General features: G+C 44.8%; 1 protein-coding gene across 19 annotated transcripts in view; it reads left to right on the forward strand.

Moving 5' to 3' along the window:
* The window catches only part of GRN (granulin precursor), a 1029241-nt gene that overhangs the window by 480715 nt on the left and 535010 nt on the right, over positions 1-13516 (forward strand). The gene's annotated exons all lie outside the window — the stretch shown is intronic.

Raw genomic sequence — 13516 nt, forward strand, 5'->3', positions numbered from 1 at the left:
CTGCAAATGGCGTCGAAGAGTTCCGAACACCTCGACGTCGAGGAAGAGGAGATGGCCATCTCCATCCAAGGTTCCGACTCTGACGACTACGACGCAGCCCTACCACACACAGCAGGCCAGCACGTGAGTACGTCTGCCCGACCCAAGTCCAGAGTCAGTACAGAACAAAACTAAAGGCCTCGGGGACGCCACTGCCGGAAGGCCATGGCTCGACCCACAAGAAATCAAGTGGTGACCAAGCAACACCTTCGGCACCGAAAAAGGCCAAACCTGTGCTGAAGGCTTCGGACTCGAGCCGAAAAACCGAAAGAGTCTTTCGGAACCGAGGCCCACTGTCAGCATGGGCATTTCGGTGCCGAAAAAACAGGCTTCGGAGCCGAAAAAAGCCTCATACACCGAGGTACATGGACTCTCAAGACAAAAGAGAGACACAGATTTGAGGAGGAACTTCACCAAATGGAGTTTGATGAAACACAGACAAGGATACAGATCCATAAGGATACTGGGAAGATCCAAACGGCATCGCCTCTCAAATTCAAAAGGAAACTGGCTTTCCAAGGACGTTCAGACACTGAGCAGCTAAAGGCTAAAGTGCCCAGAGAAAAATCTCCGTCACGCCAGTTTCCCCAGAACATTCTCCTCTGCATTCTCCTCAAAGAACAATTTCACATCTTGCCATGCCCCCTGCACAGTCACCCACACACACTGTGCAGTTGCAACAAGATACAGACCCCTGGGACATCTATTATGACCCTGTGTCGGACAATAGCCCGGAGTGCTATCCTTCTAAACTCTCTCCACCCGAAGATAGCAGCTCATACACAAGTCTTGGCTAGGGCTGCTGCATTCCACAGTGTGAGCATGCACACAGAGCCATTGGAGGACGACTTTCTCTTTAATACTTTGTCCTCGACGCATGCTTCCTACCAAAGTCTGTCTATGCTCCCAGGCATGCTTAAACACGCCCAACAGATTTTTCAGGAGCCCGTGAAAGGAAGACCCATTAAACCACAAGTGAAAAAGTAATACAAGCCACCACCGTCAGACCCAGTGTTCATCACACAGCAGCTGCCCCCAGACTCAGTAGTGGTTGGAGCTGCGAGAAAGAGAGCCAACTCTCAGTCATCTGGAGATGCACCACCTCCAGATAAGGAGAGTAAGAAATTTACACGGCAGGAAAGAGGGTATCGTCACAAGCTGCTAATCAGTGGCGCATAGCAAACTCTCAAGCCCTCCTCGCACGATATGACCGAGCTCTTTGGGATGAGATGAGCGAAATCATCCAACATCTCCCCAAAGAATACCAGAAAAGAGCTCAGCCAGTGGTAGAGGAGGGACAAGCAATATCTAACAATCAAATACGATCTGCATTAGATTCCGCTGACACTGCCGCAAGAACAGTGAACACTGCAGTAACAATTGGACGCCATGCTTGGCTGAGATCTTCAGGTTTCAAACCAGAGATTCAACAGGCTGTCCTCAACATGCCATTTAATCAGTGTAGGAAGTTGGCTCTGTATGTACTATTTCAAAGTAAGAAATAGCATGCACAGAGTCCAAGGGTTCCCCTTAGAGGTAAGATGGTGGCAAAAAGAGATAATTCTAATGCTCTATTTTGTGGTAGTGTGGTCGAGCAGTAGGCTTATCAGAGGGTAGTGTTAAGCATTTGTTGTACACACACAGGCAATAAATGGGGAACACACACTCAAATACAATTCCAGGCCAATAGGTTTTTATATAGAAAAATATATTTTCTTAGTTTATTTTAAGAACCACAGGTTCAAGATTTACAAACAATACTTTAAATGAAAGGTATTTCACCTAGGAACTTTAGGAACTTTGAATTAGCAAAATACCATATACAGTTTTCACACAAATGGCAATAAGCTATTTTAAAACTGGACACAGTTCAATTTTCAACAGTTCGTGGGGGAGGTAAGTGTTTGTTAGTTTTGCAGGTAAGTAAACCACCTACAGGGTTCAAAGTTGGGTCCAAGGTAGCCCACCGTTGGGGCTTCAGGGCAACCCCAAAGTTACCACAGCAGCAGCTCAGGGCCGGTCAGGTGCAGAGGTCAAAGTGGTGCCCAAAACGCATAGGCTTCAATGGAGAAGGGGGTGCCCTGGTTCCAGTCTGCCAGCAGGTAAGTACCCGCGTCTTCGGAGGGCAGACCAGTGAGTTTTTGTAGGGCACCGGGGAGGGGGGGTGGGGGGGAGGACACACAAGTCAGCACAAAAAGTACACCCTCAGCGGCATGGGGGCGGCCGGGTGCAGTGTGCAAACAGGAGTCGGGTTCGCAATAGATTTCAATGGGAGACCAAGGGGTCTCTTCAGCGATGCAGGCAAGTGGGGGGCTCCTCGGGGTAGCCACCACCTGGGCAAGGGAGAATGCCACCTGGGGGCCGCTCCTGCACTGGAGGTCGGATCCTTCAGGTCCTGGGGGCTGCGGGTGCGGTGTCTTTACCAGGCGTCGGGTCTTTGAAGCAGGCAGTCTCGGTCAGAGGGAGCCTCGGGATTCCGTCTGCAGGCGTCGCTGTGTGGGTTCAGGGGGGCCAACTCTGGCTACTCAGTCTCGTAGTCGCCGGGGAGTCCTCCTTGTAGTGTTTGTTCTCCACAAGTCGAGCTAGGGGCGTCGGGTGCAGAGTGCAAAGTCTCACGCTTCCGGCGGGAAACGTGTGTTGTTGCAAAGTTGCAGTCTTTGTGGAGCAGAGCCCCTGTCCTTGGGCGTTCTTGGTCCTTCTAGATGCAGGGTAGTCCTCTGAGGCTTCAGAGGTCGCTGGACTCTGTGGAACTTGTCGCTGGAGCAGTGTCTTTAGAAGTGGGGAGACAGGCCGGTAGAGCTGAGGCCAAAGCAGTTGGTGTCTCCGTCTTCTCTGCAGGTTTTTCAGCTCAGCAGTCCTTCTTCGTCTTAGGTTGAAGGAATCTATCTTGCTGTGTTCTGGGAGCCCCTAAATACTCAATTTAGGGGTGTGTTTAGGTCTGGGGGGGTTAGTAGCCAATGGCTACTAGCCCTGAGGGTGGCTACACCCTCTTTGTGCCTCCTCCCTGAGGGGAGTGGGGCACATCCCTATCGGGGGAAATCCTCCATCTGCAAGATGGTTATTTCTAAAAGTCAGTCACCTCAGCTCAGGAAACCTTAGGGGCTGTCCTGACTGGCCAGTGACTCCTCCTTGTTTTTCTCATTATCTCCTCCGGCCTTGCCGCCAAAAGTGGGGCCGTGGCCGGAGGGGGTGGGCACCTCCACTAGCTGGAGTGCCCTGGGGTGCTGTAACAAAGCGGGTGAGCCTTTGAGGCTCACCGCCAGGTGTTACAATTCCTGCAGGGGGAGGTGAGAAGCACCTCCACCCAGTATAGGCTTTGTTACTAGCCCCAGAGTGACAAAGGCACTCTTCCCATGTGGCCAGCAACATGTCTGGTGTGTGGCAGGCTGCTAAAACTAGTCGGCCCACACTGGTAGTCGGTTAAGGTTTCAGGGGGCATCTCTAAGATGCCCTCTGGGGTGTATTTTACAATAAAATGTACACTGGCTTCAGTGTGCATTTATTGTGCTGAGAAGTTTGATACCAAACTTCACAGTTTTCAGTGTAGCCATTATGGTGCTGTGGAGTTCGTGCATGACACTCCCAGACCATATACTCTTATGGCTACCCTGCACTTACAGTGTCCAAGGTTTTGTTTAGACACTGTAGGGGCATAGTGCTCATGCACTTATGCCCTCACCTATGGTATATTGCACCCTGCCTTAGGGCTGTAAGGCCTGCTAGAGGGGTGACTTATCTATACCTTATAGGCAGTGTGAGGTTGGCATGGCACCCTGAAGGGAGTGCCATGTCGACTTAGTAATTTTATCCCCACCAGCACACACAATCTGGCAAGCAGTGTGTCTGTGCTGAGTGAGGGGTCCCCAGGGAGGCATAAGACATGCTGCAGCCCTTCGAGACCTTCCCTGGCATCAGGGCCCTTGGTACCAGGGGTACCAGTTACAAGGGACTTACCTGGTGCCAGGGTGTGCCAATTGTGGAAACAAAAGTACAGGTTAGGGAAAGAACACTGGTGCTGGGGCCTGGTTAGCAGGCCTCAGCACACTTTCAAATCATAACTTGGCATCAGCAAAGGCAAAAGTCAGGGGGTAACCATGCCAAGGATGCGTTTCCTTACAATCAGCAACAGCTATTTGGCACACAAGTGGACACAGCCATCGAAAAAATGAAAAAGGGCACTGATACGGCCAAAGCAATGGGAGGTTTTAGACCACAATCATCAGAAACATCCATCTCTCAAACAAAACCCTCCTACTAATCACAATATCAGAGAGGGGGGGTTTCGTGGGTCCTTCAGGGGACAATTACCAAGGTCCAGGGGAAAATTCCAAATCACAAAGCAGGCCACTAATACCAAGCAGTGACTTGCCCATCACCCTCCCCCAACACACATCCCCTGTGGGAGGAATACTGGGATGTTCCACAATCAATGGTCAAACATAACAACGGACACATGGGTTCTATCAATTACCCAACATGGTTACTGCATAGAATTCACACATTTTCCTCCAGATATTTCCCCAAGAGCACACAAACTTTTGTCGCAACATCTAACATTGTTACAAACAGAGGTGCAGGCACTATTAACAAAACAGGCCATAGAACTAGGACCTCATCAACAAAAAGGAACAGGGGTCTATTCCCTATATTTCCTTATTCCCAAAAAGGACAAAACACTAAGACCAATTTTAGATCTCAGGACTCTCAACCTATTCATCAAATCAGAACACTTCCACATGGTGACTCTACAAGATGTAGTCCCATTACTAAAACAGGGAGAATACATGTCAACACTCGATTTAAAAGATGGGTATTTTCATATACCCATCCATCCATCTCACAGGCAATACCTCAGGTTTGTTATACAAGGAAAACATTACCAATTCAAGGTATTACCCTTCGGGATAACAACAGCCCCCAGAGAATTTACAAAATGCCTTGCAGTAGTAGCGGCATACATAAGGAGACAACACATGCATGTATTCCCATATCTCGACGATTGGCTAATAAAGGCCAACACTCAACAGCAGTGTCAAAATCACACACGTTACGCAATTGATACCCTACACACACTAGGGTTTTCTATAAATTACCAAAAATCATACTTGCAACCATCCCAAATCCAAAAATACTTGGGAGCTACACTCAACACTCAAAAAGCGATTGCAAGTCCAAGCCCACAAAGGGTACAATCATTCCACACCATGGTACCAAAAATACAACCAAATCAGCACTACAGTCAGATTTTTTATTAAACTCCTAGGCATGATGGCAACATGCATCGCAATTGTCCCAAACGCATGGTTACACATGCGGCCCTTACAGCAGTGCCTTGTAAAACAATGGACGCAAGCCCAGGGTCACCTCCAAGATCTAGTGTTGATAGACCGCCAAACACACTATTCGCTTCAGTGGTGGAACCCCGTAAATTTAAAAAAAGGGCAGCCTTTTCAAGACCGTGTGCCTCACGCCATTCTCACAACAGATGCATCCATGATCGGTTGGGGAGCACACCTCAACAATCACAATATACAAGGACAGTGGGACAACCAGCAAAAACAACTACACATAAATCACTTAGAGCTGCTAGCAGTCTTTCTAGCACTAAAAGCTTTTCAACCTCTTCTAGATCACAAACACATTCTTGTCAAAACAGACAATATGACAACAATGTACTAAAACAGGGGGGAACACACTCATCACAACTCTGCCTCCTAGCACAAAGAATTTGGCATTGGGCAATTCACAACAATATTCGTCTAATAGCGCAATACATCCCAGGCATTCACAATCAATTAGCAGACAATCTCAGTCGAGAGCATCAGCAAACTCACGAGTGCGAAATACATCCCCAGATACTACAAAAGTACTTTCGCCAGTGGGGAACACCAGACATAGATCTGTTCGCCACAAACCAAAATGCAAAAACTTTGCGTCCAGGTACCCACACCCTCAGTCTAAGGGCAATGCTCTATGGATCAATTGGTCAGGGAAATTTGCTTACGCTTTTCCCCCCTCTCCCACTCATTCCTTTTCTAGTCAACAAACTGCGTCAAAACAAACTCAAACTAATACTTATAGCACCAACGTGGGCAAGACAACTGTGTTACACCACACTGTTGGACCTCTCAGTAGTACCTCACATCAAACTTCCAAACAGACCAGACCTGTTAACACAACACAAACAACAGATCAGGCACCCCAATCCAGCAATGCTCAATCTGGCTCCTGAAGTCTTAGAATTTGGCTACCTAAATCTTCCAAACGAGTGTATGGAAGTCATTAAACAGGCAAGAAAGCCTACCACCAGGCATTGTTATGCTAACAAATGGAAAAGATTTGCCTACTACTGCCAAGCAAAACACATCACACCGTTAGATGCGTCCATACAGGACATTGTAGGTTATTTACTACACCTACAAAAAGTAAATCTTGCTTTTTCATCCATCAAAATACACCTCGCTGCAATTTTAGCTTATTTGCAAATTAAACACACAAAATCACTATTTAGAATACCAGTCATTAAAGCCTTCATGGAAGGACTAAAGTGGATCATACCTCCAAGAACTCCACCAGTACCCTCGTGGAATCTTAATATTGTACTTACACGACTCATGGGTCCACCTTTTGAACCCATGCATTCTTGTCCGATCCAATTCTTAGCTACTAGAAATTCCACTTTCCAAGTTATCACTTCATTACGAAGAGTTAGTGAAATACAGGCTTTCACTATCGAGAAACCCTTTAGACAAGTACACAAACATAAAGTGGCTCTCCGCACAAATCCTAAATTTCTACCAAAAGTCATTTCACCGTTTCATTTAAACCAAACAGTGGAACTCCCAGTCTTCGTCCCACAGCCAGACTCAGTGGCAGAAAGAGCACTGCATACATTATTAGATATGAAAAGAGCTCTAATGTACTATATAGACAGAACAAAACCATTTTGTAAAACTAAACAGTTGTTCGTCGCATTCCAGAAACCCCATGCTGGTAACCCTATATCCAAACAAGGCATAGCCAGATGGATAGTTAAATGTATACAAACTTGTTACCTAAAAGCTAAAAGAGAACTACTCATTACACCAAAGGCACACTCCACTGGAAAGAAAGGAGCAACAATGGCCTTTCTAGGTAACCTACCAATGACAGAGATTTGTAAGGCAGCCACCTGGTCTACGCCTCATACATTTACTAAGCGTTACTGTGTCGATGTGTTAGCAACACAACAAGCCACAGTAGGACAGGCTTTACGAAGAACATTATTTTAAACAACTTCAACTCCTACAGGCTGACCACCACTTTCAGGCAGATTACTGCTTTCTAGTCTATGCACAGCATGTGTATCTGCAGCTACACATGCCACCGAACTGAAAATGTCACTTACCCAGTGTACATCTGTTCGTGGCGTGTTCCGTTTCAGATTCACATGCGCACTCCCTCCTCCCCGGGAGCCTGTTGCCGTTTAAGTTGCAATTAGAATTTGTACGTATGTAAATAAACGGATTCCATTCAGTTTCTGTCCTCGATGCCACGTGAAGTTCCCATGTGGTATGTAATCTTTGCCTCTCTCCAGAACATCGAGAGGAAGATTGTGAAGCCTGCCGGTCGTTTCGGTCCAAAAAGACACTGAGTGACCGGAGAGCAAGAAGACTCGAAATGGCGTCAAAATGATAGAGTGCGCACCGACACCTTAGAGGAGGAGCAGGCACAGACGGCTGATTTGATTCAGGACTCCGAAGCAGGATCAGAGGAAAATAGCCAACCTACCACAGCGGCTCAGCATGTGAGTACACCTGCCCCTATGCCCACTTCTAAGAAATCTACTAAGGCCTTGAGTGCACCACTGTCGGAAAGCCATGGTCCCACCGAAAGACAATTGTCGGCGACCGACCCTCGGGTTCGGCACCGAAAAAGGCCTAGTAACCCCATCAATAGGCCACGCCTGTTTCGGTGCCGGAGTCGAGCAGAAAGATAAAAAGCTCCTCCTCCGAGCCAATGTCTCGACTCTTCAGAGTCGAAAATACAGCGTCCGGCTTCGGAACCGAAACCTCGGATGCTCTTTCAGACCGAAAACACCTAGTACCATTTTGGACCCGAAAACATCCTTCTATACAGAAGAGAGAGGACTTTCGAGCTGTCTAAAGCATATAACAAAGGTAACTACTGAACAATCCTCTAAAGGTATAAAACCATCTGAATATCAATCAAAGGACTCTGATATCCAACCAATCTTGGAGGTCATGGACAGTAAACCGAGAAGGACACACATCCATAAGGAGACATGGAAAATTATTTCTTCACTACCTCCACAGGCCAAAAGGAAGTTGGCGTTTCAAGAGACTCTTGATATTGCTCCACCACCAGCACAAATATTTGAGAAAGGAGAACCCCCATTACCTCTCCAGCTTTCTCCACCACATTCGCCACAGCTTTCTTTTTCTCCACCTCCTACTACCCCACCACCACTACCCTTACCATCACACTCCCACACCTACTCACAGGGAGATAGAGTTGACCCTTGGGACTTGTATGACTCAGATCCTATTCCGTCCAATGACCCAGATGTTTATCCTACTAAACCTTCACCACCAGAGGATAGTACAGTTTATACACAGGTCATATCATGGGGTTCAGATGCATGCAGAATCATTGGAGGAGGATTTTCTTTTTAATACATTATCCTCGACCCATTCATCCTACCAGTGTTTACCAATACTGCCTGGCATGCTTAGACATGCAGAAGATATATTTAAGGAACCAGTCAAGGCTAGGGTTTTAACCCCAAGAACTGATTTAAAAAAATATATATAAACCTGCGCCACCAGACCCAATCTGCATCAAGCAACAAGTGCCACCAGACTCCATTGTGGTCGGTGCTGCTAGGAAAAGGGCTAATAGCCAGTCTTCAGGGGATACTCCTCCCCCTAACAAGGAAAGTAGGAAGTTTGATGCTGCGGGTAAAAGGGTAGCTACACAAGCAGCTAACCAATGGCGTATTGCCAATTTCCAGGCCCTGTTAGCAGGGTATGACAGGGCACACTGGGATGAAATGCAAGAGCAAGATTTCTTGCAGTATCTACCCAAAGAGCACCTGAAGAGAGCAAAGCAAATTGTTGAAGAGGGGGCAAGCAGTCACTAATAACCAGATTAGATCTGCCCTTGACACTGCAGCTAGAAGTATCAACACTAGCATAACAATTCAAAAACATGCATGGCTAAGATCCTCCAGGTTTAAACACGAAATACAGCAGGCAGTGCTTAATATGCCTTTTGATAAACAGCATCTGTTCGGACCTGAAGTAGATACTACTATCGAAACTCCGAAAGGATTCTGACACAGCAAAAGCCATGGGAGCCCTATACACCATACCTTTCAGGGGTTCCTTTCAGAAACAACAGTCTAGGGAAGGATTCAAACCCCAAACTACAGAGGCTTCCTCCTCCCATCCCAAACAAATGCAGCAATATTGTCCAAGAGGGTCATTTAGAGGCTCTTACAGAGACCAAAACTTTTGAGCCAGAGGAAAGTTTAATGCCTCAAAGTGCTACCACTCCCACAAAACAATTACTTTCTCAACATCCCATGATCCCACACGCCTCCTGTGGTAGGAAGACTGCTACAATACCACTCTCACTGGCAAAACATCACCAAAGATCAGTGGGTACTTTCAATTATCCACAATAGTTTTTGCCTAGAACTAATTTCTACTCCACCAAATATTCCCCCTCGCTCTCACAGGGTGTCTCCAGAACACACTTTTCTGCTAAATCAAGAGGTACAATCTCTTTCTAAAAGGAGCAATAGAAATTGTTCCAATATCACAACAAGGAACAGGAGTATATTCACTATATTTCCTTATAAAAAAAAAAAAGGCTGGAACTCTCAGACCCATCCTAGATCTCAGACCTCTAAATCTATACATCCTGTCAGAGCATTTTCACATGATCACTCTACAGGATGTAATTCCCTACTACAGAAACACAATTACATGACTGCTTTAGACCTCAAGGACGCTTACTGCCATATTCCCATACATCCAGCTCATCGCAAATACTTTAGATTTGTAATCGCAGGAAAACACTACCAATTCAAAGTAGTTCCCTTCGGCATAACAGCCGCTGCAAAGGTTTTCACAAAATGCCTAGCTGTAGTAGCAGCTCACCTCAGAAGACAAAACCTACATGTCTTCCCTTAGCTAGACGATTGGCTAATAAAATCAAGCAATATTCTACAGTGTCAACACTCAATGCACAATAGATACCCTACACTCATTAGGGTTCACAATCAATTACCAACAATCTCATCTTCAACCAGCACAGGTTCAACCTTATCTAGGTGCAATTCTCAATACTCAAAAAAACATTAGCCTACCCTAGTTCACAAAGTATACAGGCTTTTCAATTCATCATAATCACAAATACAGCCCAATCAAAATTACATTGTAAGACTTATCATTAAACTATTGGGAATGATGGCATCATGTATATCGAAAGTACTGCATGCAAGACTAAACATGAGGCCACTGCAGCAGTGTATCTCACAACAATGGTCTTGGGCACAGGGCCAGTTACAGGATCTAGTGTTAGACCTCCAAACTTACAAATCTCTGCAATGGTGGAATCACAACAACTTAATAAAAGGGCGGCCATTTCAGGACCCAGTGCCACAGACCATAATAATAGATGCGTCTATGACAGGTTGGGGAGCTCATCTCAACAACCTAACCATACAAGGGAAATGGAACTCAACGCAATTAACTTATCACTTAAATCATTTAGAATTATTAGCTGTATTCTTGGCCCTCAAAGCATTTCAACCTCAGATCACACACAAAACAGTTTTAATAAAAACAGACAATATGAAAACAATGTACTATCTGAAAAAACAAGGGGGAACACATTCATCCCAATTGTCCCTTCTAGCCCAAACAATATGGAAATGGGCAATTCACAATCAAATTTACTTGCTAGCGGAATACATCCCAGGGATACACAACCAGTTAGCAGACCTACTAAGCAGGACGCAGCAACAAATACACAAGTGGGAAATTCACTCACAGGTACTTCATCAGTACTTTCAAATGTGGGAAACACCAGGCTTAGACCTTATTGCAACAAGCGAAAATGCAAAATGCCAAAACTTCGCATTCAGACATCCACACCCTCTGTCCAAGGGCAATGCTCCTATGGATCAACTGGTCAGGGATATTTGCTTATGCTTTCCTCCCTCTCCTGTTAATTCCATTTCTGGTCAACAAAATGCGTCACACCTCGCTCACCATGATACTCATAGCTCCCACATGGGCACGCCAACACTGGTACACAACACTTCTGGATCTGTCAGTAGTGCCACATCACAAACTTCCAAACAGACCAGATCTGTTAACACAGAACAAATGTCAAATCAGGCATCCCATTCCCAGTGTACTCAACTTAGCGATTTGGCTCCTGAGGCCATAGAGTTTGGATAGTTACAGTTTCCATTAGAATGTATGGAAGATCTAAAACATGCACGCAAACCAACAACCAGACAGTACTATGCAAACAAGTGGAAACGGTTTGTTTACTACTGCCAACCTAAAAATATAGATCCAATTAAAGTATCAATACAAGATATTGTGTGTTACTTGCTTTATTTACAAAAATACAACTTAGCTTTTTCCTCTATTAAAATTTACCTCTCAGCTATATCGGCATACCTACGAACCATACAACATACTTCTCTCTTTAGAGTTCTTGTCATAAAAGCCTTTATGGAAGGACTTAAATGTATTATTCCACCCAGAACTCGACCAGTTCCTGCATGGAATCTCAATATTTTACTCACAAGACTAATGGGACCACCATTTGAGCCCATGCATTCATGTGGTATTCAATTTCTCACTTGGAAAGTTACATTCTTATTAGCAATTACTTCATTAAGAAGACTGAGTGAAATACAAGCATTTACTCTAGAGGAACCATTTTTCCAAGTACATAAACATAAAGTTGTACTTAGGACAAATCCAAAATTTAGTAATTTCACCTTTTCACGTTAATCTGTCAGTGGAATTGCCAGTCTTCTTTCCACAGCCAGACTCAACTGCTGAAGGAGCTCTATAGACGCTTGACCTTAAAAGAGCTCTAATGTACTACGTTGACAGAACAAAAGATTTTAGGAAAACTAAACAGCTTTGTGTTGCTTTCCAACAACCACATAAAAGTTAATCCCATTTCAAAACAAGGATTAGCTAGATGGATTGTGAGATGTATTCAGACATGTTACATTAAAAAGGCAACTTTTGATGACTCCTAAAGCACATTCCACTAGGAATATAGGTGCTTCTATGGCATTTTTAGGGAATATATCAATGCAGACATTTGCAAAACTGCCACGTGGTCCACACCACATACATTCACAAAGCATTACTGTGTGGATGTATTATCAAAACAAGCCAATGTTGGACAAGCCGTGCCAAAAACACTATTTCAAATTACTTCAACCCCTACAGGCTTAGCCACCGCTTTATTGGGAGAAGGACTGCTTTTTAGTCTATGCACGGCCTGTGTATCTCCAGCTATACATGCCACCGAAAGGAAAATATCACTTACTTGATATCCATCTGTTTGTGGCATGTAGTGCTGCAGATTTACATGCGCCCTCCCTCCTCCCCGGAAGCCTGTGGTAGTTGCAGTACTTATTTCTACATATATGCATACATACATATGTATATTTATTTATAATTGCATGGACATCTTAGTTTCTTATTACACATAGTTGTACATTTACATCCTTTTACTCTCACTCCTTCCTATACCCTTCTGCGCGAAAACAACCTAACAAAGGAGTCGATGCCCATGCGCACTCACCAAGAGGAGTCATTTGATCCGGTGACTCGAAAAAAGACTTCTTCGAAGAAAAACAACTTGTAACACTCCAAGCCCAACACTAGATGGCAAGATAATGCACAGCATGTGAATATGCAGCACTTCATGCCATGAACAGATGTACATTGGGTAAGTGCCATTTTCCATATACACACATACACATCCCCCCACCACCCAAATGCGTACGAACGGCCATATGTTTTTTGTTTTTTTAAATTAATTTTCTGGTAATTGGGCACCTTGCTCCAGTGTCCTGTATTGGTTGTGGCTATCCAATCAGGATTGACTAATCCCCTTCAATGTGGCCAATCAGAGCATACATGTACACACATTCATTACATTACTATTTAACTACTTCATGCCCCTCCTGAGCCAGTCTTTAAATGCTAATTCTCAGAGCTGAATTGACTTACACCAAATCACGATAAGCATGCTATCTGAGTAAAGTTCTAACTTTTTGCCAAATCTGGTGTAATTCCGTTCAGCTGTTCTTTTGTAGTTACAAAAGAATCTTTCTATGGAAATGAATGTGGAAAATAATTAGGTTTTTTATTATTATTTTTTTTTTTTTTTGGGGACCTCCACATTTTCTTGCCTAGCTCTTTCT

The sequence above is a fragment of the Pleurodeles waltl genome, chromosome 6, assembly GCF_031143425.1.
Source record: "Pleurodeles waltl isolate 20211129_DDA chromosome 6, aPleWal1.hap1.20221129, whole genome shotgun sequence".
Lineage (NCBI taxonomy): Eukaryota > Metazoa > Chordata > Amphibia > Caudata > Salamandridae > Pleurodeles > Pleurodeles waltl.